The sequence below is a fragment of the Miniopterus schreibersii genome (assembly GCF_964146895.1).
Source record: "Miniopterus schreibersii genome assembly, chromosome: 5".
NCBI lineage: Eukaryota > Metazoa > Chordata > Mammalia > Chiroptera > Miniopteridae > Miniopterus > Miniopterus schreibersii.
This window is the reverse complement of record NC_138106.1, coordinates 14,801,918-14,828,190: the sequence shown is the minus strand read 5'-3', so window position 1 is coordinate 14,828,190 and position 26,273 is coordinate 14,801,918. Positions and strand designations below refer to the sequence as shown.

Below are 26,273 nucleotides of genomic sequence, written 5' to 3'. Positions count from 1 at the left end.
TCACCGCAAGGACCCCTTTCCTTTTACATGCACAATTAACGTTGACAAGTTGGACAAAAATATGATTTGCCTGAGAACTCTCAAAAGGGGGCCTGCCTCCACAGAGTGGGCAGGCCCGCCCGTGGAAACCCGCATGCATTGGTCAGCAGATGGGCCTGCATTCCTCTGAGATTCGTCAAGTGTCCACATCTTTGCAAAACAACATTAGCATAGGCATTTAAAAATATTTTTGAATAAATTAAAGCACTCAGAGACTGGATATATACATAATATACATTTATTGCCAAAAACACAGTAGTTTAATGTAAAAAAATTTACCTCTCATTTCATTACCCAGAGGTATATAGAGTGAAGATATTTGGTATATTTCCTTTCAGTCATGTGTCTGTGTGTCTATATTTTCTCATCCTCATAAAATTGTATCCTGATTAGTCACACAAATTATATTACATTTTCAATTTCATTATTGTATTTTCATTTTTTAAATTTACCCCTTATTTTTCTTTCAAGATAACCCCTCCTACCTTCTTTTCCTCCAATCTCTCCTCTTCTGTCTTTTCTCTCTTTTTTCATCTTCTCTTTTCCTATTTTTCTCCCTGAAAGCTTCTAAAGGTATCTAGGTGTGAGAAGAAATCTACATTTATCTATTGAAATGCACTTTATCATTCATAGTAAGTGAAGAATAAGTGCTAATACATATATATATGCTATACATATATATTTATGTATATATGTATATATATGTATATATGTGTATATTCATATTCACAGACACACAACTCTTAATATTTAATGCATCACTTAAAAGTGGATTTGACTACAAGTGACAAAATGCCTGAGAATGACTTAAACAAATGGAATTAATTTTTCTCAAATAACAAGATGCCCCAAGGGACACATTTCTAGCATTAGCTTAGCTGTTCTGAGATACCAGGGACCAGGCTCTTCCCACCTTCTCCTCCACCACTGTTGACCTTCATCTCCTTGCTGGTCACCTCGTGGTTACAAGCTCTAGTGTGGGCTGCAACTCCAGACAGTGCATCTACACTATAAAAGAAAGAAAATATAAACAGAAAAAAAATTTCCTTTACAAAGATAAGTTCAAGCCCTGACTCTCCAGGTTTTACCAATTCTAAGCCAGTATAATGTGAATGTTCTATTATCACACTGCTTTAGAACAAAGCACAGTACTTAATTCAGAATGTTAAATTCAGATAGTGAAGGAGGGCGTTTACCACACAAACAGTACTGACACTCCCATTGGAATGACAAGTGCTTTCATTTCAAATCCCTTATAGTTTACAAGGCCCTAATAATGTAGTTTTGACTAAATGGAAGTTGTCAAAACCTATGATGTTGAAAATACTACTTACACACCATAAACAAGACATAGCATGGTCCCACGTTGCCAGCAAAACAGTAATTGTGACTTCACGTTAGCCCAATTTCCTGATTGCGAAGATTGGTAAATTTTCTCTGGGAAGAGACAGCTTAACTCGCAGGCTCCCACTGGGGCTTTCTTTCCTAAATCTTCTGGAATATACAGACGTCAAGAACCCCAAAGCCCCTGAATCACTTCTCCTTTTTCCCAGTCATGCTGCGCCTCTCAATTTTTCTCTCCCCCCTTTCAGGTCTTCCCTGTCCAGTGCAGATCTCCCTTCCTCCCGACCTTCTGCGCTTCCCATCCCTCCTTTGTTGCCTTTCTCCTCCTGACCCCACCAGCTGTCTGCCTTTTCGATTCCCTTATGTTGGCTCTGGGCCTCTCGGAGAGCCAGCAGCAAAGCGAGGGGTAAGAGATCTGGCTCCATCACCCAGAGGCAGGGTGCTGTCCGGAAGCACCTTATAATTTGGAGCTTGGCTGGTGCAGGAATAACAGCCTCAATTACTAACACATGGCCTTAAGAGCTTCATGGTTTCAGTTTGGTTTTTTACTTGTTTTACAGGGTGTTTTCAGTTCTTTAACACTTCTTCTTACTCTCATTGTGTCTTTTTTTCCCCCTCTGTTTTTGCTTTTCAATTTTGTTATTCTTTTTAGGTATTTGATACCAAATGATTTAAATTAAACTTAATTTGTGGTGTCTGAGAGAATTTTCCATTTTAGAAAATGAAAAGGCCTCTTGGTACATGTCAGCACCCTTCTCTCCTCCTTGCCACTCACACATACCTATTCATCCAGTAAGAGATTCTGATATGGGCTGCAAAGAAGTGAGGGATTTTTCCAAATAAAACTCCCTTTTGTAATTTTTAGGCCTCTTGAAATAGCCCAAATATGTGTCATTAAATTCATCTTTAAAGTGCTTCTTCTTTAAATGACAAATAATTCTCATTTCAACTGTTATGGCACAGAATTTAAATGCAATTACACACAAAGAAATTGCCTTTTTCCTTTGTATCTGATAATGGTAAGGTCATAAGCTGTCCTAAATCTATATTCTTTGCTTAGCCATTTACAATATAGTTTATTGTAGGTATTAAATGCTACTTAATGAAATGGCTTATGATATCAAGAAAGCGTACTATTCTCTAGAGGTAAAATGGTACCAATTCGGACATCTACTAAAAAGCTTTTGAAAACTGAAGGTTCCAACTTGGTTGTGGTATGTGAATTAATTGTATAGTTAGCTGAATACTTTGCCCCTCCCCATCACTCTCCACATTTCTAGATTATCGAAACAGAGCCTTAAGGCAAACTTTTGCCTTTCTGAGAGCAGTTCTTAATTATGAGTCATAGGTATTTTTCATTCAGGTTTACTCACATATTCATTCCCTTATGTAACACATGGGACCTGCTTGTGTTTCGCTTAAGTTAGGGGAAAAAAGTCACAAAAAAATAGGTTGTTGTAATCAAGTCAACCAGGGCGGAAAAACAGCAGTCCTTCTAATGACTAATTACATTGCAGTTCCTAAAACATACCAAATAATTTCAGAAAAACAGTGAAGAGGAATCTAGTGGCTTGAAAATTCAAATTTATGAGTTTTGATTTTTTTTTTTCCTGGAACTGGGAATGACCTTGGAGATAATCTTCACTCTGGACTGACTGAACTCCAGCGAGGCAGGGCCAAACCCAGGCGCGAGCGAGGTCATTTTCCCAGTGACCTCCCACTGAAGCTGTGGCCTCTGAGATGATGTCTTCACTTTCTTCACTAGACACTAGTTGGACGTGATAATATGTTCAGTACGGCTTGAAAGTGTGGCCATGTTCCCTCATAGATGGGAAACCGAACTGTATGAGCAAGATAATTACCTTTAGGGTGGCTTTTAACGGAAGGAATGGATAGGGCATTATTTATGTGAATAAATATCCAAAGCCAGGGTGTTTCTAAGAATGTGTGTGATAAGAGTTCAAAACTAGTATGAAAACGTGAATCAATACTAATGTCTTTGTGGGTTTATGACCTGTCAAGTGTGAATTCTCTCCTCAAATACTCATGTGAATTGGCTGTTGATTACTATTCGACAGGACACATTTTACCTGCAGCAAAATTCAACATTTTACTACCCGTAGCATTATGTGAGAGCTAATCAATACTTTTTGCTAAAGCTCCAGGCACTAGACGCCCACCACATGCAACACTGCAGGGTAGAAAACATGAAATCAGATGTACATGTTTCTGGCCCCCTTGAAAATGGTAATAGGGTTATAAGATTTGCTATTGAATCATGAGGTTTTTGGATTAGCTGTTAGGACCTGGGAGTTTCAGTAAACATTGATTATGCTTCTGAAAATATTTTCCCATTTAATGAGATGGTCAATGTCAGGTTAGGTAAAAGAGTGACTGTGAACTCTATGTTAGCTCAGAAATGCAGAGAAAGGTGAAAAAATGTAACAATAGAACCATCCATGAGAAGATCTGGCTTTTGGCTCGATTTAGTGAATGAGAACTTAAAGATACTCATATACTGAGATTCAAAACTATCCTGGTATCAGCAGACTTTCAAGCCAAGAAAAGAAAGCTTAGAGGGGATTAAATTAAAGAGTATACATTTGCTGGGATAATTATCACCTTAGACATATAATTCACAGGTGCAGGAAACCAGGATTATGTTACCTTCTGCAAAATGCTTACTCAGTAACTTAAATATTATAGAAGAGTTGACTGTAAATGCCACTACAAATTTAAAAATGCAATGATATCTCCTGATTATGTGTTTTAAAACTTGACTCTAAGAAATAGTCAAGATATTTTGATCACATTTCACAGAGAAGACAAAGGCAGGAAGCCAACATGCTAACATGAAAGATTAATTCTTTAATCATGTTCTTCCACTGCCTGTGTATTTTCAAATGCTGGTAGTCATGTTGCATGTATCATCCAGACTCAATCGACAATTCACCTTGATAAACTATTAATAATAAACTAAAGCAGTTATTAACATAAAGGTTGGTTTACATAAAATCTTAAACCCAATTCCCAATTCAATATTATAACATAAAACCAAGCAGTGGAATAAACAGCATTAGCTTTTCATTGCTAAAATAACAAGGTTGCCTTTAAAATAAGACAGTTTACTGTTGTAGCCTATGAATTAATGTGCCTTATAAATATGCCTTGTTAGCTGATTAATGAAATGCTTATAATTGCAAATTGTAAATTAGATTGAGGCAGATGGATAGATAAACTAATCTATTTGGAATGTACTGCCTATTGCATTAAACTAGGCCTTCCTTTGAGCTTGGATAATAATAAATTTTCAGGTAATTTGGGGGGATTTCTGCTTATCACACTCTCAGTCAGCCTCAGTGACTGAAATGAGCATTGTCCTCCACCCCTACCCTCAACACATTAACTCGAAATTGATTTTTTTTACTCATTTTTCAAGAATGGTGCAATCAGCGGGTGATCACTTCAAGAAGAAAACCAATGCCTTCATTCCAGTCTTTTTTTTTTTTTTTTCCTGGCTCCTAACAACAATGACTTGTGATCATATATGGCCAACAATCTCACAATGGATTTTAGTTGGACTTCATCAGTGCTCCTCCCTCGTACACCTGTTTTCTTAATAACCCCCTGAGACTTCAGCCCTCTTCCATATATTTAGGAAAAATGTAGTAAGTGCTGGCTACGAGAGCAATGACATGATATTCTGAAAGAAAGCACAGTCTACATGGGAAACAGACAAACATTATTTAGTCAAACGCAACATAAAAGATTACTGAACTCATGGTTGAACAAAAGGAGTAAAGATTACTTGAGTGGGAAAGAGGAGAAGTCATTTAAATTGGCTTTAAAGATTGAAATTTTGTCAAATGTCTCAGACTGAAATAGCATTTCAGGTAAAAGGAAAACTCTGAGCAAATAACATGAAGTTTAATTTCCCTTCTTACATTTAATGTAAATCAAATTACGGTGCTACATCTTTTCTGAAAATTGAGTAGAGAAAGTTAAAAATCCTTAGAAAGAAAAAAGAATTAAAGTCAGGAAATAAAAGGGAGGTAAAGCAGACAGAAAAGAAAATCAAGCAGATTTTGGGGAAAATCAAATAGATAAAACAAAAGCACCTTGGCACTGAAATTGTGCAGCTGTATCTGCCAATGGGAGAAAGTTTTAAAATTCATTCTCAAGCAAGAGGTGGATCCAGGTCAGGGTGTATGGCTCTATACTTATGTACCTATTGTGAAATTTTTGTCAGACTCTGGGGTTTTTCATAAACAATCTTGCCATTCTTGGGATGTGCTTGCTGTGGTATATTTAAGATCATAAAATTTTTGTGGAAAGGCTATAAAGTGGGAAGGGAGGATAGTTGAGAGTTTATCTAACTATATCCAGGGTTTTTCTCTGGAGTAAATTCAAAACTTGGTTAAGCCCGGCTGGGCGTGGCTCAGCGGTTGAGCATCAACCTACGATCCAGGAGATCGCGGTTCGATTCCCGGTCAGGGCACATGCCCGGGTTGCGGGCTCGATCCCCAGTCGGGGGTGTGCAGGAGGCAGGAGGCAGCCGATCAGTAATCTTTCTCGCTCATCGTTGGTGTTTCTGTCTCTCTCTCCCTTCCTCTCTCTGAAATCAATAGAGATATATTTTTTTAAAAAACTTGGTTAAAACTATATGAAAAGAACTAGCTCGAATAAAGACTTGGGGTTGAGTGTGGGACCTTCCATGTCCTTGTTTTGAGTCCTTGAATAAAGTACTAATTCTATTCATTAAAAAAATAAAATAATAATACTCGTCATACCCAGTTCACTCAACCATTCATTCATTCAGCCAAGTATTTACTATGCTCATTGCACTGAGCCTTGCCTTGTGGTGGATCAGTGTGATGCCTGCACACACTCTGATGAAAGAAATGCCTATAGGGCCCCACCAGTATTCACCAGCAGCTGGCCTGATAATCCAGCGCATCCTACTCTACCATGCTTCACATATATCCTTTGCAACTATTGATCCCTTGGTGGCAGGCACCTCCGCCTTCAAAAACTGAATGAACTTATTTCTCCATTTCTGCCCTTGTGTCTCTGTCATCCTCTTGCACGTGCCCAGTGCTGAGGAAGGGCTTATCACTCCATCTTACTCCAGACCACATCCTAGGTGGGACACTATGGACTGCACTGCTGTGGGATGTGCGTAAAGCTATAATGCACCTGACAGCTACTGCAGGTGCTAAAATGATCATGCCCAGGTGCTCATTTTTTTATGGGTAACATGTGAAGAAGTGATCATAATTCATTCATATGTGTGTTTTAAAGGTATATATGGGGGGGGCGGTAAGAGGGGGAACTAATTGTAGATGAAGAGCATCTGAAAGGGGGGATGGGAGTTGAGATTCAAGGACAAAGAAGAGAAAGTGCCAAAGCACCAGGGAAAAGAAGACAATGATATGCCTGGGCAAAGGGCATACGTTCTTCTGATAAGAACAACACAGGTAACGCAAATAATTTTTTTCCAAGCAACTGGTAACAATCGGGGGAAAATAAAATGGGTTAGGACATGAGCTAGAGGACAAGGTTTGCTGTAAAGAATTAGGGTAGTAGCTAAGAACACTGGAGGAGCTTTTTGACAAGATAAAAGATTGCCAAATGACTTTCTTTCAAAGCCCAGCTGAGATTAAAAATCTCAAGAGTGCTCACAGCTTTGTGATTGCTCCAGCATCATTTGTCAATATTAGAGTCAAAGACTAGGAAAGGAGACAGGCCAGCACAAAAGTGAAAGGACAGATTTAATAGAGGACAATGACAGAGACAAGTGGGAATACAAAAAGTGAGAACAGAGAGGTTTCTTGTTTCAAACTATGTGATTACAATGCTCCTTATAAACGTTAAAGCCCTATACCGATGGGAGGATTCTATCTTATTGTTGGAGTATGTTCCTTTAACCACTTGGAAAATGGTTATAGGTGACCAGCAGACAAGGAAAGAACATACGTAAAACATATGCTATGTGCTTTTATTTGAATTCACCAAAAAGTTACTAAGTACCTAAAATTAAGACTTGAAACTTACCATAATTGACAGAATCTTACTGTCAATTATGGGAGACATATATGTAATTAGAAAATTTCAAAATAATATGCTAAGATCTACATTAAAAATGAGGAGAGACGCTTAGCTTAATCTTTCAAGAGGAAATTTTGAAATATAAGTCGAATTTAGTCAGAGAGCTAGAAGGGTATTTCAGGCAAAGGGAACTGCATGGGAAAAGGCAGAAGCCTTAAAGGAAAATTTACCTAATTTACCAAACCCAAGGATATAGTTTGCATAGAATATTTGTATTATCTGTAAGACAAAGAAGAACATACCTTGGATTATTGTTCATGAAATCTTCACTTCTCCACTCATCCCCACTATAAACATAGTATATCTCACTGCCCTATTTATTTTTAAATTGGCCATATGATTTAACTGTGACCTACGTTAAAAGAAAGGATACAAGCAAAGACTTGAAATATGCCTGCTGGGTGTCTATTTGTTGACTTACACCTTGGCCAGAAGGTCACAGCCTGACTAGCCCATTGCACGAAGGAGAACGAAACACATGGAGGAAAGCTACCCATCCAACCTACAGACCTAAGATCGGGAGCCAAACCCAGCCAGGCCCAGCCCAGATCATCTCACCACCAGCTGACTGGTGGACACTGGAGTGAACTCAGATGATTCTTCTTTTAAATTTTAGAGTGGATGTTATGCAGCAATCGCTGCCTATATACTGTTGAGCATGATTTCTCTCTGTGTTAAAATGCTTTTTAATATACTTCTGCTTCACATTCTTTACAAATTTATTGTTTAGTTTTGTAAGAGAGTTTTTAAAAATATATCACATGTAAAATGTATCATATTTGATGTCACAATCTCTCAGAAGGTTATAATGTGTGTTGTCTTTCCTCTTAAACAATTGTCTTTAACTTTATCTTGGTATTAATTTTATCCTGAGGGTTGCTTTTAAGTTACTCTACTTTCCTCCTCAATTGTATCCGTACTTGTCTTCTGAGGGTCCTCACACATTTCTTCTCAACAAATTGCCCTCAAGAAAAAATGAGGCCCAGATAAGGAGTGGAAAAAACAATTTTCAGATACAGGAGAGTTGGCTCAATAAAACTGGGCAGTTCTATGAAGGTGCCTGGTGCAGCGCAATAGATGCTCAGGAAGCAGCTGATTCTCGCTCGGTCGCCCCTAGGATTCCCCTTAGCCAGTTTCCCTAAAGCTCTCCGGAGGGTTTTCAAGTTCATGCTCACTTGCATGTTGATGGTGGCCATGTAAGTCCTGTTGTCTCCTGGAAGGGTCGGGCCTTCTGGGTTTTCAGGGAATTGCCAGGGCCTGCTATGGCCTCAAGGGCCTGACTCTCGGTGACCGTCCCTTGCGAGGCTGCAGTGAGTAAGCAGAGCCGTCAAGCAGCTGCACGGTGGCTGGGCCTTCTCAGGGCCCAGGCCAGGGCTCGGCGGGGAGCGGGGAGGATCAGGCCCAGGAGGACAGGCGGGCTTTTTAATTCGAGTAATGCTGACACCCGTGCTGTCACACTGTGGGAGCGCTGGCCGTGGGGGAGCTCTGCCATCCACGCAGGGGCAGGAAAAGCAAAGCCGCCGGAGCTGGCATTCCCAGGCTGGCCTCCGTGCTTGGCAGCTGATGCCGTCTGGGGAGCGGAGCGTCCAGTGGGGCGCTCAGGGCTCTGAAGGGGACACCTAGGGAGATCCCCAGCAGACCCCAGCGTTCTCCAGGGCACCTCGCCCTACTGAGGGGCATTCTTATGAACAGCCTGCTGCGTGCTGAGTCCTGGGCCAACGGCCAGCAACATCTTTATTGAGAAAACGACACTAGAGAGACATAGGAAGGTAAAATAAATCTGTGGCACAGTTTCCAAATTCAGGACTCTTGATGAAACTGTCCACACAAGGACCTACACTAAAACAATAACGGAGGTGCACGTGGGGACACAACATGTCAGTGAATTTACTATCGCTTAATATAGCTCCAAATTCATTGCTGCATGCTGTAGCAATAAAGTTATCAAGTATACCAAGCTAGACTAATCATGAATAACTCTTTGTAAGAAATTAATTTTGAGATGAGTTTTGACAGAGACAAAGGATGAAGACCAGTGGACACAATGGAAAAATGCTCAGGCAAGTCAGTCATATTCAATATTAACATCATGTATGAAAGTGCCAAGGCAAGATCACAGGGCACAAAGAAGAAAAACACACAAAGGGCATAAAATCAACCTTGTGCAACATCACGATTTGTTGATATAGTTTCAAGTTTTTGTAGTGACCCAGTGGATACAAATCTGGAAATATCTCTGCCCAATGCAATCCCTCTAACACCACTCCTGAAATTAAAGACACATGCCCAGTTTCACAGGGGAGTACCACTTGGGAACATAATTGAAGGTCTCCAAGTTATATGATGAAAAGAGGGTGTGATTGAGCATCAAAGTGACAGTAGCTGGAGCTCTCTGGCTGGCGAAGCAACAATTAACAACGCTCTTGTCCCTTAATTGTATAATAAGTCCTCGCTTAACATCACCGGTAGGTTCTGCGACTTTAAACAAAACGAGTTATCATGAAACCAATTTTACCACAGGCTAATTGATATAAATAAGAGTTAAAGTCCTATGGCACCTCATTAACACTATAACTAAGGGATACTATTCAAGGAACATTCTTCAACAACCTGTTGTTGTTTAGTGGTGAAATTGTTCAGAGGGGCGAGCTCCTATCTACTAGGAAAATATATTTTTCTCTAAAATAATGGTGAGCTATTTCTGCCAGCTTAGAGGGTCCTAAGGAATATGAGGATTTAAGATTTTCAAGTGTATCAAACACACGTCCTCACCTGATATCTTTGTGTCCAATTACTTGCCAATCAGGGCCCTAGCCTTGTCATGGCAAATCTAACTAGTGGTAGCATTTAACTTTCTCTAGAGCTCTGCTATCCTTTAGTCCTAAACCTAGTTCTCCGTTTTCCTACCCTTAGGCTGCAGTAGATGAGAATCTCTTGTGTTTCCAAGGAGGCCCTTTGGTTTTCACATCTTTTATTGATGGTTGATCTTCACTCTCATTTTCTCTTCCCAAAGCATCAGTTGCCCCCAGCAGGTGTTAAGCAATAGCATTGCCCTTATAATCACTATTTCCCATGTGTATCTCAAATGCTCGATACCATGCACCCACTATTGTATTTTCTTTCACCAGTATGGCATCCCATTTTACTATGGCGAAAGCTTTATAATTGCTACCTGGTGCCAGGGGCTTCTTTACTCATTACTCACTGAGCAGTGGGTGACCCAGCTCCGAAATCCCATTTTAACATCTGTTTTCTCAGAACATTGTCAGACCACAGTCACGAGTTTGGTTCCACAGGAAGTATACTCTGAGATGAAAATTAGCAACTTGGGGATTCATTAAGGAATGCTCTTGGGATCAATAACTGTGGGAGAAGGGAACAAAAGCAGATTTGGGTAATGAAGAATTTGGCCTGTGGTGAAGTTAGAACAGCCCCAAAACAAATTCACAGGGAGCTCAGGAGCTGACATGACTCTTCACAGTTGTCAAGAATTAGAGAGAGGAGCAAGGCTGTTACACACCCTCATTCTCTAGTCATTGGATGCAGTTTCCAAGCTCTCCCCCATGGACACCCCCACTCCAAAAAGGGACTCTGATGTTGAATAAGGCAGTGAGCTTCGGCCAAAGCCAATTCCCACAGAGAGTGGGCAGCTGAGTGTCAGCCCTCAATCTCTGGAACAACTGGTAACAGATCCTTTAGTCCTAAAGTGGGGATCTGGATGACACAGGCTAGCATCATTACTGAAGGATTCACGTGTTGATGAAGACATGTCAAAAGGACACAGGAACCGGGCTAAAATATACCACATTAGCTAACTGTGGGCTACTGTCAATATCAAAACAAAATAATGGTAATAGGCTTTAAGCTATTTAATGAAAAAGACCTAAGAGTCTATAGCTATACTAAAAAGGTGAGTAGGTAGAAGTTCTTTGTCAGGTAATGTGGAATGACAGGATTAAAAGAATTAGAAGATCATTTTCAAACATTGGTGTAATGACTTAGTTATCAGTATTTGCTAAAACAATTGGCTGAGAACTTCTTGAGGATCAGGATATACACACAATTTCAAAGTGTCAACATACAGAATACACATTAGTTATCAAGCAGGAAAAAGCACCTTTACAATGGGGAAATCTTGTAGATTCACCTTAACCAAGTGATCATATTTAGCGTCATCAATAAGAGAAAATAATGGAAGTCATTAGCCTTCTGATTTGATGCAATAGGAAAGACAAAACATTATCAATGTATTATTCTTGACAAAATGTTAAACTTCAATCTAATCATAAGGAGCAACTGGACAAATCCAGATTGGAAGATAGTTTACAAGACACTATCCTGGATTCTTCAGAAATACCATAATCATGAAAAACAAAAAGTATAAGGGGACTGTCCTAAATTAAAATTTAAAGAAATATGACAAACGTACTATAAGATCATTAATCAGATTCCGAATTTAAAATAAAAAAAGCTAAAAAGGACATTTGGGGCTCAACTGGGTAAATATGAATATGAATTATGTATTAGATATTATTATTGCATCACTATTAAATTTCTTGAGTGTAATAATACAATTGTGATTATGTCAGAGTTACCTGCTAAAATACTTAATTAAAGGTCAACTGTCTTAATAGCAACAATGTACTTTCGAAAGTTTTTTTTTAAACACGAAGTGAGAAATATGGTAAAATGTTAACAATTGGTGAATCAAGGTAGAGTTTATAATATTATGCCTTCAATTTTGTATTGGTTTCATTTTAAACAAGTAATATGGGAAGAAATTCTGAAATTTAACCCAAGTCCTGACCCAATTTCCACAAATCCCCTATTAATAAGGCCTGTGTTCATGAAATTTAACAGTGTTTTGAATTCCGATTGCAACTTTCCTCAAACAAACCTTTTCTTTCTGTCATTAAAGGCAAAATGATTTTAAGAGACCTCTCACACACGCCTCAAGCCTGCAACCAAGGTACTCAAACCTGGAACCCTTCAATCTGCGGACCGACACTCTAGCCACTGAGCCAAACCAGCTAGGGCAAGAGAAAACACATACAATGCCGCACTTATTTCAACTACATTTCCAGGACTCCCATCCATGTCTTTTTTTAAAGTCATTTTCACCTGACCAATTCCTACATCAGTCAAAGTAGAGTATCAACCCAAGTAATTTTCAGTAAATGTTTTCTTTTGGCATCTTTTAGGTTTGAAGAGACTAATTTCTTTGGAAAAAAAAAAAGCTTTGTTTCAACTTCTGAGTAATATTTTCTTCTTTCTCATTACCTCATTCCATCAGGATCACATATCAAGCCTGTTTTTGAAGAGAATGAAAAAAATGAAAAGTAAAATTAAAGTTCTGTATTAGCCATCTTCAGAGGGAGCAGGGGAAAACGTAAGCTGAAGAATACAAACGTCTCAAAGTATATCTAGAAGGTACTAAAGAAACTCTAATGCTGTCAAAAGTTAGGACGGAACCGAACCAAGACAGGAATCCGGAGGGCCTATAGGAGGAGCTCTCGCACCCTGGGTCAGTCACAAAAGCCCACAGGAAGAACTCTATGGTTGGAGCAGAACTCTGGGCGCAGCAGCCCCTCCCCTAACTCCCTCTTCCCCTTGATGAAAGAGCTTCCTCTTTGTTTGACTTTCTTCTTGCACTTGCTCGCCATGGCTCCATGTCCTGGATTGCCATCCTTTCTTTATCCCAAGTAGATCCTTTTTGCTGAAGGAATGCCTGGCTGACTTTTTGTTTGCAGTTGACACTGCCTAGTTCTAAAAGCAGCAGTAACCCTCTGTGCTACCTCCTTTTAAAGAGCTATGATACAGTAATTTAAGGAATATCTCTCATTTTCTACATTTCCAGGCTTCACTGTAATTCTTACTGACAAAATATGTCAAAATAATCTACACATATGGATAAAGCTTAAATTGCCTAGATACGTATGCAACCTTTGAAACATCCTCTCTTAATTTCAGGTTTTCAATTATTTCAAAAGTGAAGATCTGCCTTCTTTAGTGTATTTTCTGAAATAATAACACTTCTATAGAAATCAAGCAAATTTTATCATGTATATATTCCTCCAAGATTTTTCCTCTTTTGTTCTTTAAGGCTCTCTCTCATCTCACAAATGCCCTAGTAGATATAGACTTGTATATTAAATATATGCACTATATACCTATAAACTCTATAATGTATTTAGATAAGGGTACTCCAACACAATGCATAAAACAGGTGAGCTATTTTTAATTTTATCAAGGGAAATATGTGAAGTTAATGTGAAAGAAGATAAAACAGAATCCCAACTCACTGTTTTTTATTGGAAAAACACTCTATATGTTTTGTGAGAAGAGAAAAATCTCTATAGGATTGAATTGCAACAGAACTTTTATGCAAAGCAGTTTTATTTGAAATACATTGTCCCAGACAGCAGCAAAGAGAACAGTTTTAATCCAAAATGCTTCCAGGCTCAGTCCCTTCTGGCCAATTAATTTGATTTCAGTAATGCTCTGGTTGCCTCTGCCTAGCACTAGCTATTAAATATAGTACTGTGCCTTTTAGAAAACTTTTACTTTACATGAGAGCCAAAAGGTAAATCTGTACAAAATTGGACTGGGAGTTCATTCTGAAATGGAAAAATGTATTAGCTCATATTCTGACAAATGGGAATTTAAAAAAAAAAAAATTAGGTGACAAAAAGTACCAGTCAGTGTCTGTCAACAATCAGTCACAGTTAGTCAAAGACTGGGCAAAGTTCACAACTAACCAGAGGTCTTCAACTGTTTCTCTTGGATTTAATTCAAGTATTGGGGGAAAGCCAACACTTTATGATAACATTAGGATTAAATTTAACAACTATTTATTGGAAAGTGCAATAGGCACTGTATAAAGATAACTAAGAACAGACAACTCCTGCCCTTCATGCAATCTTATGGGTAAAATTAGGTAAACCTTATAATAGAGAAGAAATAAGATGAGTTTGTCAGTTATCTACACAAACACTTAGTAGTTTAAACAACAACCAATTATTTAGCTCACAGTTCTGATGGGCAGTTGCTGGTCTGGGCCAGGCTTCGGTAATCTGGCCTGGGTTTGACCTTGTATCTGTGGCATTTGGAAGGTATTTTCACTTGAAAAATCCAACTTTTAAAATTAAAATACCAAAAGAATTAATTGGGGGAATATGTTTCATTACCACCTAGAATCAAAATTGTTCTCAAGGTAAATCCCAAAAATGGCTCAATAAAGGTGTTGGGTACTAATATACCTAGAGGGTGGAATTCAGTTCTTACCCTCCTTTATAATTTTTAATGATTCTGTGATAATGAGTGAATAAGTCTCATCCCAAACCTCAATAACAATGCAAGAACCATTTAATCATTAGGCTTCTAAGATTTGTATGTAAGATGAATTTGGATCTCAGATTTTTATAGATGAGAAACTGAAAAGTATTAAAAGTTAGGCAGCCTGTCCAAAGGCACAGAGCAATGTATTTGTAAAGAATGGGACTCTAAGTCATATTCTCTACATCTGCCATTCCAAGACCCGTGGTTGTTTTTCTTTATAATCTGGTTTCCACAAACAGATTTATAAGAGAGAGGTTGGCTATAGAATTGCAGAAGTCGTGATCTTCAAGTTCAACATCATAATCTGTCACCCTAAGTAGATGCTTCCTTTTGTGGTACACATTTTATGCTATCACAAATCCCATCTGAACCATAACCTCACAGACTTAACAGAATCTCAACAAGAAAGACTTCCTGAGTTCAAGGGACTTTTTTTGTTCCTCTTGAATGCTATGATACATAACTGATGTCATTGGCACTAGATAGCATTTCTCAAGGTATATTTCTTATATTTATTATGTATCTCACATGGTAAATTCATTCCCCCTAACCATGAAACTGATATCCTCCCAGGTTGACCTCCTTCAAATTACTTTTTCTCCCTCCCTCAGAGCCTGTAAATCCAATTAAATGAAAGAAATTTCCATCTGTTCTGTTCCTGTACTTGACTAGACTATGGGCCTCTGTGTCCCTTTTCTGGTCCTGAGAGAGCAAATTCTTTCTAAATAGAAACAGTTTCAGATCATTTGATGGTTGTGAAGGACATGAACAGCACGCACACAGAAATGCAGCCTCTTCTCTAGTCTCAGCATTATGAGAAGAGTATTCAAATATTCTTTCTTCTCTTCTCCTACGACTGGTAGCTGAATAGAAGTAATTGTCAGTATTACTTTGAACTTACTCCTTTCTCCCCTCACCTACTTACGGGAAACCCCAAGGATTTAGGAAGAAGTATGATTTAACCACTTGAGGAAACGAGAGACTGGAAGATGTAGACTTGAAAAATCAGGAGTTAATACATATATTATAATAAATATTTAGCAAGTCAAAAACATGAACATGTAACCAGTAAGGTAGGAAGGGAAGCAGCAACCAACTAGATACATGGCTCATCCTGCAAAATCCGCAGTTGCTACCCGTTAAGGTAATGATATTCAGGGGCCAGAGGAAATTTTTAATGCCTAGCGATTTTATAGACACTATGAATGACATTGAGACTTGTAGAATTGCCTATCTCAATTATTCTAGAGAAAAACCATGCTTTCCTTAAATTCTGAGACTGTTCCTGCTCCAGCATTAATAAAACTTAATACACTCCACTACAAATTTAGGGTCCATCATATCTCATTAGCCTATGTTCAAAAATGTTGGCAGCCTCAGAATTTAAATACAGGAGGTAATGGCGTGGAAGAGATATTTGGAGGGTGGAAATTAAGCTGCTTTCAAAGCAACTTTTCTATAACTAGATCATTGTATTTACATAGATTTTATAGGCATTTAACACGACTTTGGGGAGAGGAACACTATCCTCACCAAAGCCACCACCAGGGTTGCCACTGCTTATAAAAATATTCTGCAAAATGAAGTGTAAGGATGAGGCAGGAGGAATTTATTTGCCAGGCTCCATACTTTTAATCCTACTTCTCTACAGGTAAGGACCCAGCAAGACGAATTTCTAGAATTTTTACTTAGACTGTGGGCTACGTACTGAACCTAAGCAATCTCCCTCAATCTACTCAAATAAATAAATACAAATTTAAAAGCAAAATCAAAATAAACATACACTTTTTTTAGATGCTCTTGAATTGAAAACTAATTGATATAAAGGTTCTCCCCTCCCCCCAGTTTTGTTTGCTTTGGAAATGGTCAAGAAAACAAGTGCCATCTTTTAATAATTATCCATGTATTGGTAAGGTCTGTCACTAAATGTTTATTTAGCACCTACTTTGTGTTTACTTCTATTAAGTGTTGTAGGACCTATAAAAAGGAGTTCATATTCAGGAACCAAATTTTGTTATCCTTTTACTTTTTAAAATTGAGCTGTAATGAACATAAAACATTATATTAGTTTCAGGTGTACAACTTAATGATTTGATATGTGTTTGTATTACAAAATGATCACCACAATAAGTCTAGTTAACATCTGTCACCACAGTCACAAAAAAGTTTTTCTTGTGATGAGAACTTTTAAGATTTACTCTCTTAGCAACCTTCAAATATGACATGCATTATCAACTATAGTTACCATGCTGTACATTACATCCCCATGGCTTATTTATTTTTTAACTGGAAATCTGTACCTTTTGACCCTTTCACCCAGTTTACCCATCTCCTTCCCCCTGCCTCTGGCAACCACCAACATTTTCTTGAGGAAGTGAGAATAATAAAAATAAAAATCATTGCCTAAATATAAGGAGATAAGGTTAACTCTAAAATTTAGAGCATGGACTCAAACTCTTTTTAAGAAATTTAGAGAAAAGGGAGACTAACTGGGCTAGGAATAATCAGGGAAACTTAAATGGATTTGGCAAAACAGATTTAGAAGGTAGGTAGGAAGAACACATCTCTTCCAAACACGTGTTAGGGAAAAAAGAAACATGAATGAGCAGGAAGTTAGAGGCAAAACTGAGGCTAGTATAATGAAGACAATGAGCAATCATAAAACTTCAAATTTCCACCAAAATTAAATCTTTTTCCTTCTTTAGCTATTATTTTGGTGCCAAAGGAAACCCAGAAAATATTCATGTAAATAGAAAATAAGAACATGTGCCCAAAAAAATCAGTGCATACAAACTACGGTATACACCAAGCACCACCCCTAAACCTGGAGAAAACTGGGGAGTCGGGCATTTCCCCCCAGGCAAGGGCATCTTGCCATGGAACCGTCAGTTCCCAGGACTTCAGCTTTACCTAGGCAAAATCTCCACTTGAGTCTAAGGGTGCTTTTGAATATTTGACAATAACCCATCAATCTAGTGCTAGCTCAGACCACCAAAAATGGCTACGTCACAGCGCCTGGTTCTTTCATGTGGTGAGTAGAAAGTTAGATATTCTGCCTGAAGGACCTATAAAGACACGTGGTGTGGAAAGTAGAATGAAAGTCTCCTTTGAAAGTCAATGAAGGATTCTAGTTAGCCCCATATCTGAGCAGAGATGACAGGGAGAGGGTGCTGAGCAGAGAATGGCAGGAGAACAGGAAATCATGGCTATGGGAGAGTTTATCACTTTTAGGAATTAAAAGGAACTCAGAGCTGGGTCTGGACATGACCCTGATCTAGACCCATAGCAGGAAAACCACCTTAGTACCTACAGGCATTAAAAAGAATGTATCTGGTAACTGCCCCTCCCCACAACAATACAGATAAACAAATAAGCCTTTCAAGCAAATTATGAAATGAATCAGAATTCTAGAACCTCCCTGCCTGTCACTTGAGGAAATAAACTAAAAATAGTAAAATGTTTATGAAATGAAATATTGAAAGGGAAATATCCCTATGCCATGAAACCCAAAGAGTGATCACCAAGGAAAAAGTCAGCAGATCTGACATGGTTGGCTCAGCTGTTAACCCCACTATGCTCTCAACACCAGAAGTGCTTAGATGGACAAATGAGGACCAGTTGAACCCAGTTTGCTATACTGTAGGCTCTTTGCTCCTAAACATGCCCCAAACACTCTAAAGGAGTGTTTATGCCAAGGAGTACAAGTGCCAAGAAAGACAATAAACCATTAAAGGCAAAATAAATAGATAAGACAAATAATACCTATCTCCTAAACTTTTCCCAAGAGTATAACAAAATAAATTTATGAAATTGGTATAATTTTTATATTTCAACTAAATATGGAATAAGACATAATATGAAAGTTAATCCAAATGCACAAAGTTTAATACACAAGGGTATAGATATACATAAAGAAATATAATGATGCTGAGGTAGCAATTTTCGCAGTAAATGCAAGGATGATTTAATCCCATATATGCAAAGTAATTTACCATAATAATGAAATAACGGAGAAGAATGCACCATCTTCTGAACAAATGCAAAAATATTATAGAATATTCAATGCCTATTTATGATTATGAAAAAATATCCTTTAGAAAACCAAAAGCAGACAACTTTCCTACTTTGATAAAGATTGTCAAAAAGTACAGCAAATATCATGCTCAATGGAGAAGCTTCAGGTAATTCCCTTTAAAGTCTGCAATTAGACAAGGAAGTATGACCACCATAGTTCTAGAAGGAACATGAAATCCTTGTTAAGGTAACATAAAAGAAAAAAATTTAATGGGAAAGGAAGACATAAAAATATTTTATATGCATTTGGTAAATAATTCTAACATTAAACAACCAAGAGGATCTTCAAAGCATTGGAACTAAAAGAAATATTCATCAAGCGTGTTAAATATAAGATTAACATGCAGAAAAAATAAGCGTTCCTCAACACCAGAGGTTCACAAATGGGGGTGATTTTGCCTGTCCGCAGACATTCGGCAATAGATAGAGACATTTTGGTTGTCACAGTTGGGTGTCAGGGGAAGGATCTAGTGGCATCTAGAGGGTAGAGGCCAAAGATGCTGCTAAACATCTGCAATGCCCAAGACAGCCTCCAGCAACAAAGAATCATCTGTCCCAAAATGTCCATAGAAAGACTGTTGAGAAACCCTGCTCTGTACCAGCAAAATAACCAGTGAGAAAATATGAGTTTTTAAAAATGCCATTTACAACAGTAATGCAGACTGCAAGGTATCTTGGGATTAACCTAACAAGATATTTATAGGAACTGAGTGGTGAAAATGTTAAATTCTCTTACATGCCCAAAAGAAAACCCAAATTCATTGAGAGATATTTTAAATTCATGGATATATTTACTTAATATTATAGGAATTATTGATTTTTTTTCCTAAAGTGACTGATGAGTTTTAAATGACTAAATATTAAAAATCATCAGTATTTGGGGAATCTGTTAATGTGATTTGAAACTTTTGAATGGAGTATTAGTTGGGGAAGCTTACCCTACACTATTTGAATAATTGGTAACTTCTTCCCAAAAAAATGCAGTAAGAGAAAGATGTAGAAACAAATTGAATTCTGGAACTTAGGGGCATTGGTTTCTCAGCCGAATTCAAATTGTAGCAATCTTCGGTATATAGAGTTTAATCTGTTTCAAGATAACCAAAGTTTTTCATGTGAGGAATAAAATTATATGTCTACACTCACTAGAGAATTAGTTTTTAAAACAATATTAATGATACTTTAACATCACCATTGTTTAAAGTATGCATACCAATAGCTGCACACTAAATAAAGACTGATGATCAGATAGAAAGTGGTGAATGTCATTTTTCTTTGTTCCTCCCTGACATGGCATTCTAGTAATTTTGGTACATGTTTTATATCAAAACTCCTGAACTCTAATCTCTCAGAAACTCATTAATCTGCATTAATAGCCTTTCTGGAAAGCTCTAAGTTTAATCAATTCTTATTTGATAAGGGTCTCTAATGCTTTCAGTGACTGGGAGACATACTGAGCAACAAAACTAGTTCAGAACCATCAGCATTTTCTAAAGTCGTGTCAGATGTTGATAAAGTGAAATCCCTCGCACAGCACAAGAATGTAATTCTCAACTCTTTATCCACCGAGGAGGTTAATAAAATAGCAGGCCCTCAAAATGTTATCTAAATACTTGAAGAGAGATAACTTATTAAAACATAGCATTTCTTCGTAATCTGGATATTTTTATATTCAGATAGCGCCGGCTGTTTTCTCAACAACCTGACGGAGCTACAGAAGTCCCTGCTAGGCTCGGTTTTTAAATGTCTGCCCACCACGATGAAGGCGATAACTGCGGCCAGCCGCCGCCGCTTGCGGCACACGCCCTGCTTCTGAGCGGCACCGTGATTCGCTGTGTCCACGTGGGCCTTGGCCGCTGACGGAGCGCTCCACCCGCCACTTCGCCCTCCCAACGCTGAGGGGCGCCAGAGAGCAGGACGCTGTCCCCCGGGGAGGGCAACTCAGCGGGACCAGGAGCAGACCAGGGCACCGCCTTCGGCCCCAAGGTGCTGGCCACGAGCCGCAGCGGGGAAAGAATGACAGACACGCGGGCACGCGTCAGGCTTAAAGGGGCTTTCGGATATAAGTTATTAATTAGGGACATAACTCGAATGGACTGCTCTTCACAGGCAAGGTTAACAGGAGAAGCTCGACGGCTGCTGGTCAGCCATCGAAACAACATGTTTGCTGTCTGACGTCTCCCAAGTTGGGATGGTTCTGTGGCCGCCCCTTCACTTCCCTGTGGGTGCCTCATCCACGCTGTCAGGACACACGGAGCGGCCCGCTGTGCGCGGGGGGCAGCTTGTGGCTAGCGGACTGCGAGATTCCTGGGGTGATGCTGCGGTATTCTTCTGGGCCCCAGTGCCCAGTATAATACCTACATACAGACAGAACTGTGTGTGTGCGCGTGTGTGTGTGCGTGTGTGTGGAAGTGCGGTGCCCAGGGTTCCCTGCTTTAGAGTGCCATATGTGTATATTCTATACTGTATAATACATACATATAATTCTTTAAATTAAATTCTGAATCCCAGGGGTCTGCTCCTCCGCTGCGACTCACCGACCCAAAAGCCTGCACGAATCTACACACTCTCTGGACCCACCACCTGTGCCTGGAGCCCTTGAAATTACTGATTTGACAGCGCGGGACCCAAAACACCCTGCTTTTCCCACACGCACATTCATGCCTTTACACCTACTATTCTGTTCCCTTTTCTCCTCCTGCAGAGCTAAGTTCTCTTCTGTCAAGACCCAGACCAAATGTCACTTCGCTGTAAAGCTGCTCTGGCTCCACCGCGGGGCAGATCACAGCAGTAAGTGGCTCCCCGCTTGAGACGGTCACAGTACCTTCCTCTGCCCCCAATCACTGCAGTGAGACAAGATCTGTGGTAAGTGGCCGGTCTGAGGAGGCCTTATTAACACGGGGCTGCTTAAGAAAAAAGACACAACTATTCTGGTTTGACATCATTTGAATAAGCTGTTTCAGTGAAGCCCTGTGTTCAGACGGGAAATTTTAGTGCCCAGGGATCCCTTCATTCAAGAGATAAAATTAATAGGTTAACTACAGCAAGAAGAGTAATCCAGTGCTGTAGAATCACCTTTTACTATCTTCCAACTTCCATACATAACGTAATTATAAGCCAAACATGAAATAACTGTGGCAGGGAAGGCCAACTAACAATTTTATTGCTTAAAATTCTGCATAAAATGCATATTATTATCTTCAAGCAATTATGTAGATGAACTAATATCTTACCTTCAATATCGTTATTATTAAAACTAATAGTTTATTTTTAATTAACAAGTACAACTCCACCTAGACTAGATTCAGTCATTTTAGATTGAGTTTTTGTTTTAGTTTTCGCTCATAAAGCCATGGCATAACTAAAATCAATTTTTCTTAAAGTAATCTTATTTTGTGTAGACATTGGGTTGTTTTTTTAATCATAATGTATAATTAAGGCTTTGACTCTGATCAGATTTTAGTGTGCATAAATATTTGAGAACTCTGACGTATAGTGTGAAATCAAGATTTATAAATATAAAATAGTATCTCTTGACCTCCAATTTCAAGCGGTTAAAACACTGAATTAGCTTTGGGAATGCAAGCATTAAAAGAAACATAACTCGTGAAATTGCTAATATTCTTCTTCTTTGGAAACTTTTGTGATTTTTCTGAATATAGAAGTATCTGTATATTAAAGCCTGGTTGAAACAAAACAGTCTATCTATATATTTTTTAGCCATGGATCCAATCTCCCTCTCTGATCTCTTAATGTGATAAATCAAAATGGATTTAATGAAATCACTTTGAAATAAAAAGTGCTGTGTGTGTTTAATAATAACTGTTATTATTCAACTGCACTAAACTAGCCCATGTAAAGATTAATAATCTGCCATCAGCTTTTTATTTTCATGGTTCCAAGCTGACTATTGGCTTAAATTGCCTTTGTTAGAATCTCTACAAAGTCAACTCCAGGAAGAAAAGCAAACCAATCCAAAATATTTTTCTCCCTGACTATTCAAGGCAAATCCTTACAGCTACTTCCACAGAGGTAATCAAACCACGTTTAAAAATTATTATAGCAAGTAATGTGCGCTCTATTTCATTTTCAATGTGGTGTGCTATTTGCTCTTTAGTTTGCTTGTCACCTGATACATTGTATATTGGAAATATGTTCCCCATTGTTCTCATTTTCTAGAAACCATACATATTGACGTGGGTCTCCGGTTTTGCTTACTGACTTTTCTCATGTGGCAGGGCAGTTTAGCTTCACCTTTTCTAAGGAGATAAAAGAATAGTCAGTATACAAGAAGAAAGCTTGATCTCTCCCACTGTACATGTTTAAGGCAAACTCAGGCTGTCCAACAAATGTCCTGTCTGTGTGAAGGCAGGTCAGGACCCCAGCTGGCCCAGAGGGAGGAGACCCACGACGACACTCGGGAACAAAGGAGCGTGATCCGCCTTCCTGTGGCCTATAAAATTGCAGTCACTGTAATATTGTCTAGGAAGAAAATGCATTTTCATTTTCATTTTTTACTTTATTTAAGCATGTCTGTTCCTGCCATGGACTGAATATTTGGTTCCTGCAGATATAAAAAAATAACACAAAAGTCTGAAACTCCTGCTGATCAACTATTTTCTCTCTGACAGAGGAGAAAGAACGACGACTGGGTTTATATTTGACACATTGAAAGCTGCTCTAGTTCGCCTTCCAAACTGAACAGGAAGTGACCTTTTACAGGCTCTTCCACACTAGAGTGTGAGAAATGATTTCCCACACCTTCCTTGGGAGGCTTCCCACAATTACATCGTTCTCATTTTGAAAAAGTTTCGCTTTTGCGCTTCCCTGATGTTTAGTCAACACGTCTTCCTTTCTAGACTTAGTCTCATTAATTACAGCGGACTCCTTCTTAGCATGTTAAATAAGCCTCTTTGCTACTTGAATCTTCTTAAGACCGGTAGGTGGTTATTACGTTCCTCGCCTTGTCCTTTTGCCAGGCAATACGAATTTTATACCCTTCATTTCCCCACATAGGATTAATTCTTCTGTTTTGTAAATTATTTCAGTTTCTCTTCTCCCAATCCTTCTACTCCAAGATTGTTTACAAATCTGAAGTGATGAGATGTCCCAGTACTAGTTAACCTTGTGCCGTCGCTATTCTGGACTATTAACATTCATTAGCCCATCTGATCCTCACAGCAGCTCTATGAGGCTGAGCCTTGAATTTTAGCAATTTTGCTGATGAGCATGGGAAGGTTCAGGAATGCGCTGAAGGTTATTCATCTAGTGAGTAGCAAAACTAGGATTGGAATTCAGGCCTCCCGGTTCCAGGGACTATGTCTTAACCCCTATACCACATGGCCTCGCAGTCACTGCTGGCCTTCCACATTCAATTTGAATTGTTTCCTTTAGTCGCCAGGTGAGCAGATTTATGGAAAAACAAGTCAGTTCGGAGTGAGGACTTTTTCTTATGCTGTGACATCCAATTCAGTACATGTTCTGTCCTCTCTTACTATTTAATCCCAACTCGAAATACGAATCAACCTGCCATTCTCTGTCTTCTCATGGGCTCTCGGAGGTATTTTTACCTCTTTTCCAAGTATTACCAGGGAGAGTTATGTTTTAGCTATTATCCGTTAACATTGTATTTACATCTTATTATCATAAAAAAATAAGTGATAGCTTTCACCTAACTTGGTGACAACATAAACTGGACACTTACATATATTTTGCTTGTCTGAAAGTGGACACCTCTACTTTCTGATTTTCTACTATTTTTTTCTAATCAATAAGTAAAAAAATATATTTACTTTTTAAATGGATTACTCTGAATTGTAGAGTATGCTCTGGGTTATACAGTACCTGCATTATATAATAATAATATAAGTAAGTATCTTACTCTCCTCTGTTATAAAACAATCTCTTTCGGGTAAACTTACTCTCTAAATTACAGGCTTTCAGTAATTTCCCCAACCTTACTCTTTAAACATCAAAAAGAAACAAAAACAAAGAAATAATGTCTCCAGAGGGAGGAGGAGCACGTGGTCACTCACTGTCACTCACTGTCCGCTGGGCCTTCAGTGTTGCCTAGTGCTGTGTGGCTGCTCTGTCAGGACCCTGGACAGCTGGCTACCTCCCCACCTGAAGTCACAGCTGGGGGAGCCCTGGCCTCCTCTCTCCTGAATCTAACCACAGATGTCCTCACACCCGTCTAATGCGGGCTCACCGTGAATTCAGCCGATGGCACTATCCATGTAGCATCTTCAGCGGCATCTGGATGTCTAAGTGGGTACCCTCCGTAACCTTTTGGAGGAGGTGACCCTAAGACAGCTCTCCCTTCCACCATTCTGTTTCTCTTACCTGAGTCTCATTCACATACATCAAGAGAGTTGAGTCTGAAAATCTAACAACACAAATACTAAAAACAAAACCAATGGAATGGCCCAATGTCTTCTTTGAAAAGCTTTCATAACCATTCGATTGCCTCCTGTTGCCTTCTCAATTTATGAACCCTGCTCCAGTTTGCTCTTGTCTCCTAATATTTTGAACATTTGGGAATCGCTTCACTTTATTTTAACTTTTGATCTTTGTTATGTTTGCTTAATATTTTATAGTCTTTATGTAAGGCACATCCAAATTCCTTAACCAAAATATTTTAATAAAGGGAGAAACATTTTGTCTTTTCTTCATAAAGTACAGAATGACTGGCTGTACAAAAATATTAGCTTTATTTTCTCCCTAATCGGATTTATGCTTTAGTGTATACATTAAAAAGAAGAGAAGAGAAACATGCTGAGAAAGAGCTATCTTTATCATCACTGTGGACTCGCCCTGTACCTCATCCCCGATTTCAAAAAAAGATATTGTGAAGCTTCACGCTGGCATGTTAACCAGAGTCAGGAAGGGAATGAGCTCAACTGTGTATGTAAAAACTGAGTTGTTTTTCTTTGATTCATCTGATAGCATCACACTGGGTCAGTTTCTTGTTTATGTTATCTTTATTGTTTCTGGTCTTAAAACAATAAACAACCCTAAGTGGTTTCAATTACAGCAGCAAAACTGAGCAAATGAACTTTGGCTTTGTTTCATGTTGAATAGGGGGTTTTTATGATTTTATAAATGGTGATGTTTAGGAATCTAGCCAACGCTGTTCTATAAACAGTGAAGAGTCACATTTGCCAGCTCTAGGCCTTTAATCACCCAAATATTCTTCCCCTGATATAAATAAAATACTTTTAACTTTGTTCCACCGAGATGAATAGAGATGATTACATTATCTGTGGCTTCAGCTATTTGCATAAACAAGGTATTGGAATGATTTTGTGGGTCATGTATCCACAAGCTGATACTTGAAATTTTTTTTTAACATCTTTTTTAGCTGCAGGAAAAAG

The 26,273-nt window shown here is 38.7% G+C and overlaps 1 long non-coding RNA gene across 1 annotated transcript in view; it reads right to left on the bottom strand.

Annotated features, from left to right (window-relative positions):
* Positions 1 to 524: 524 nt before the first annotated feature.
* LOC308557430 overlaps positions 525 to 26,273 on the bottom strand; it is a 173,335-nt gene continuing 147,586 nt past the window's right edge. Inside the window, exons 4-5 of the long non-coding RNA XR_013998834.1 lie at positions 953 to 1,047; positions 525 to 616 (exon numbers count right to left, since the gene is read on the bottom strand). This is a non-coding gene — a long non-coding RNA (uncharacterized lncRNA). The remainder of the gene's footprint in view (positions 617 to 952; positions 1,048 to 26,273) is intronic.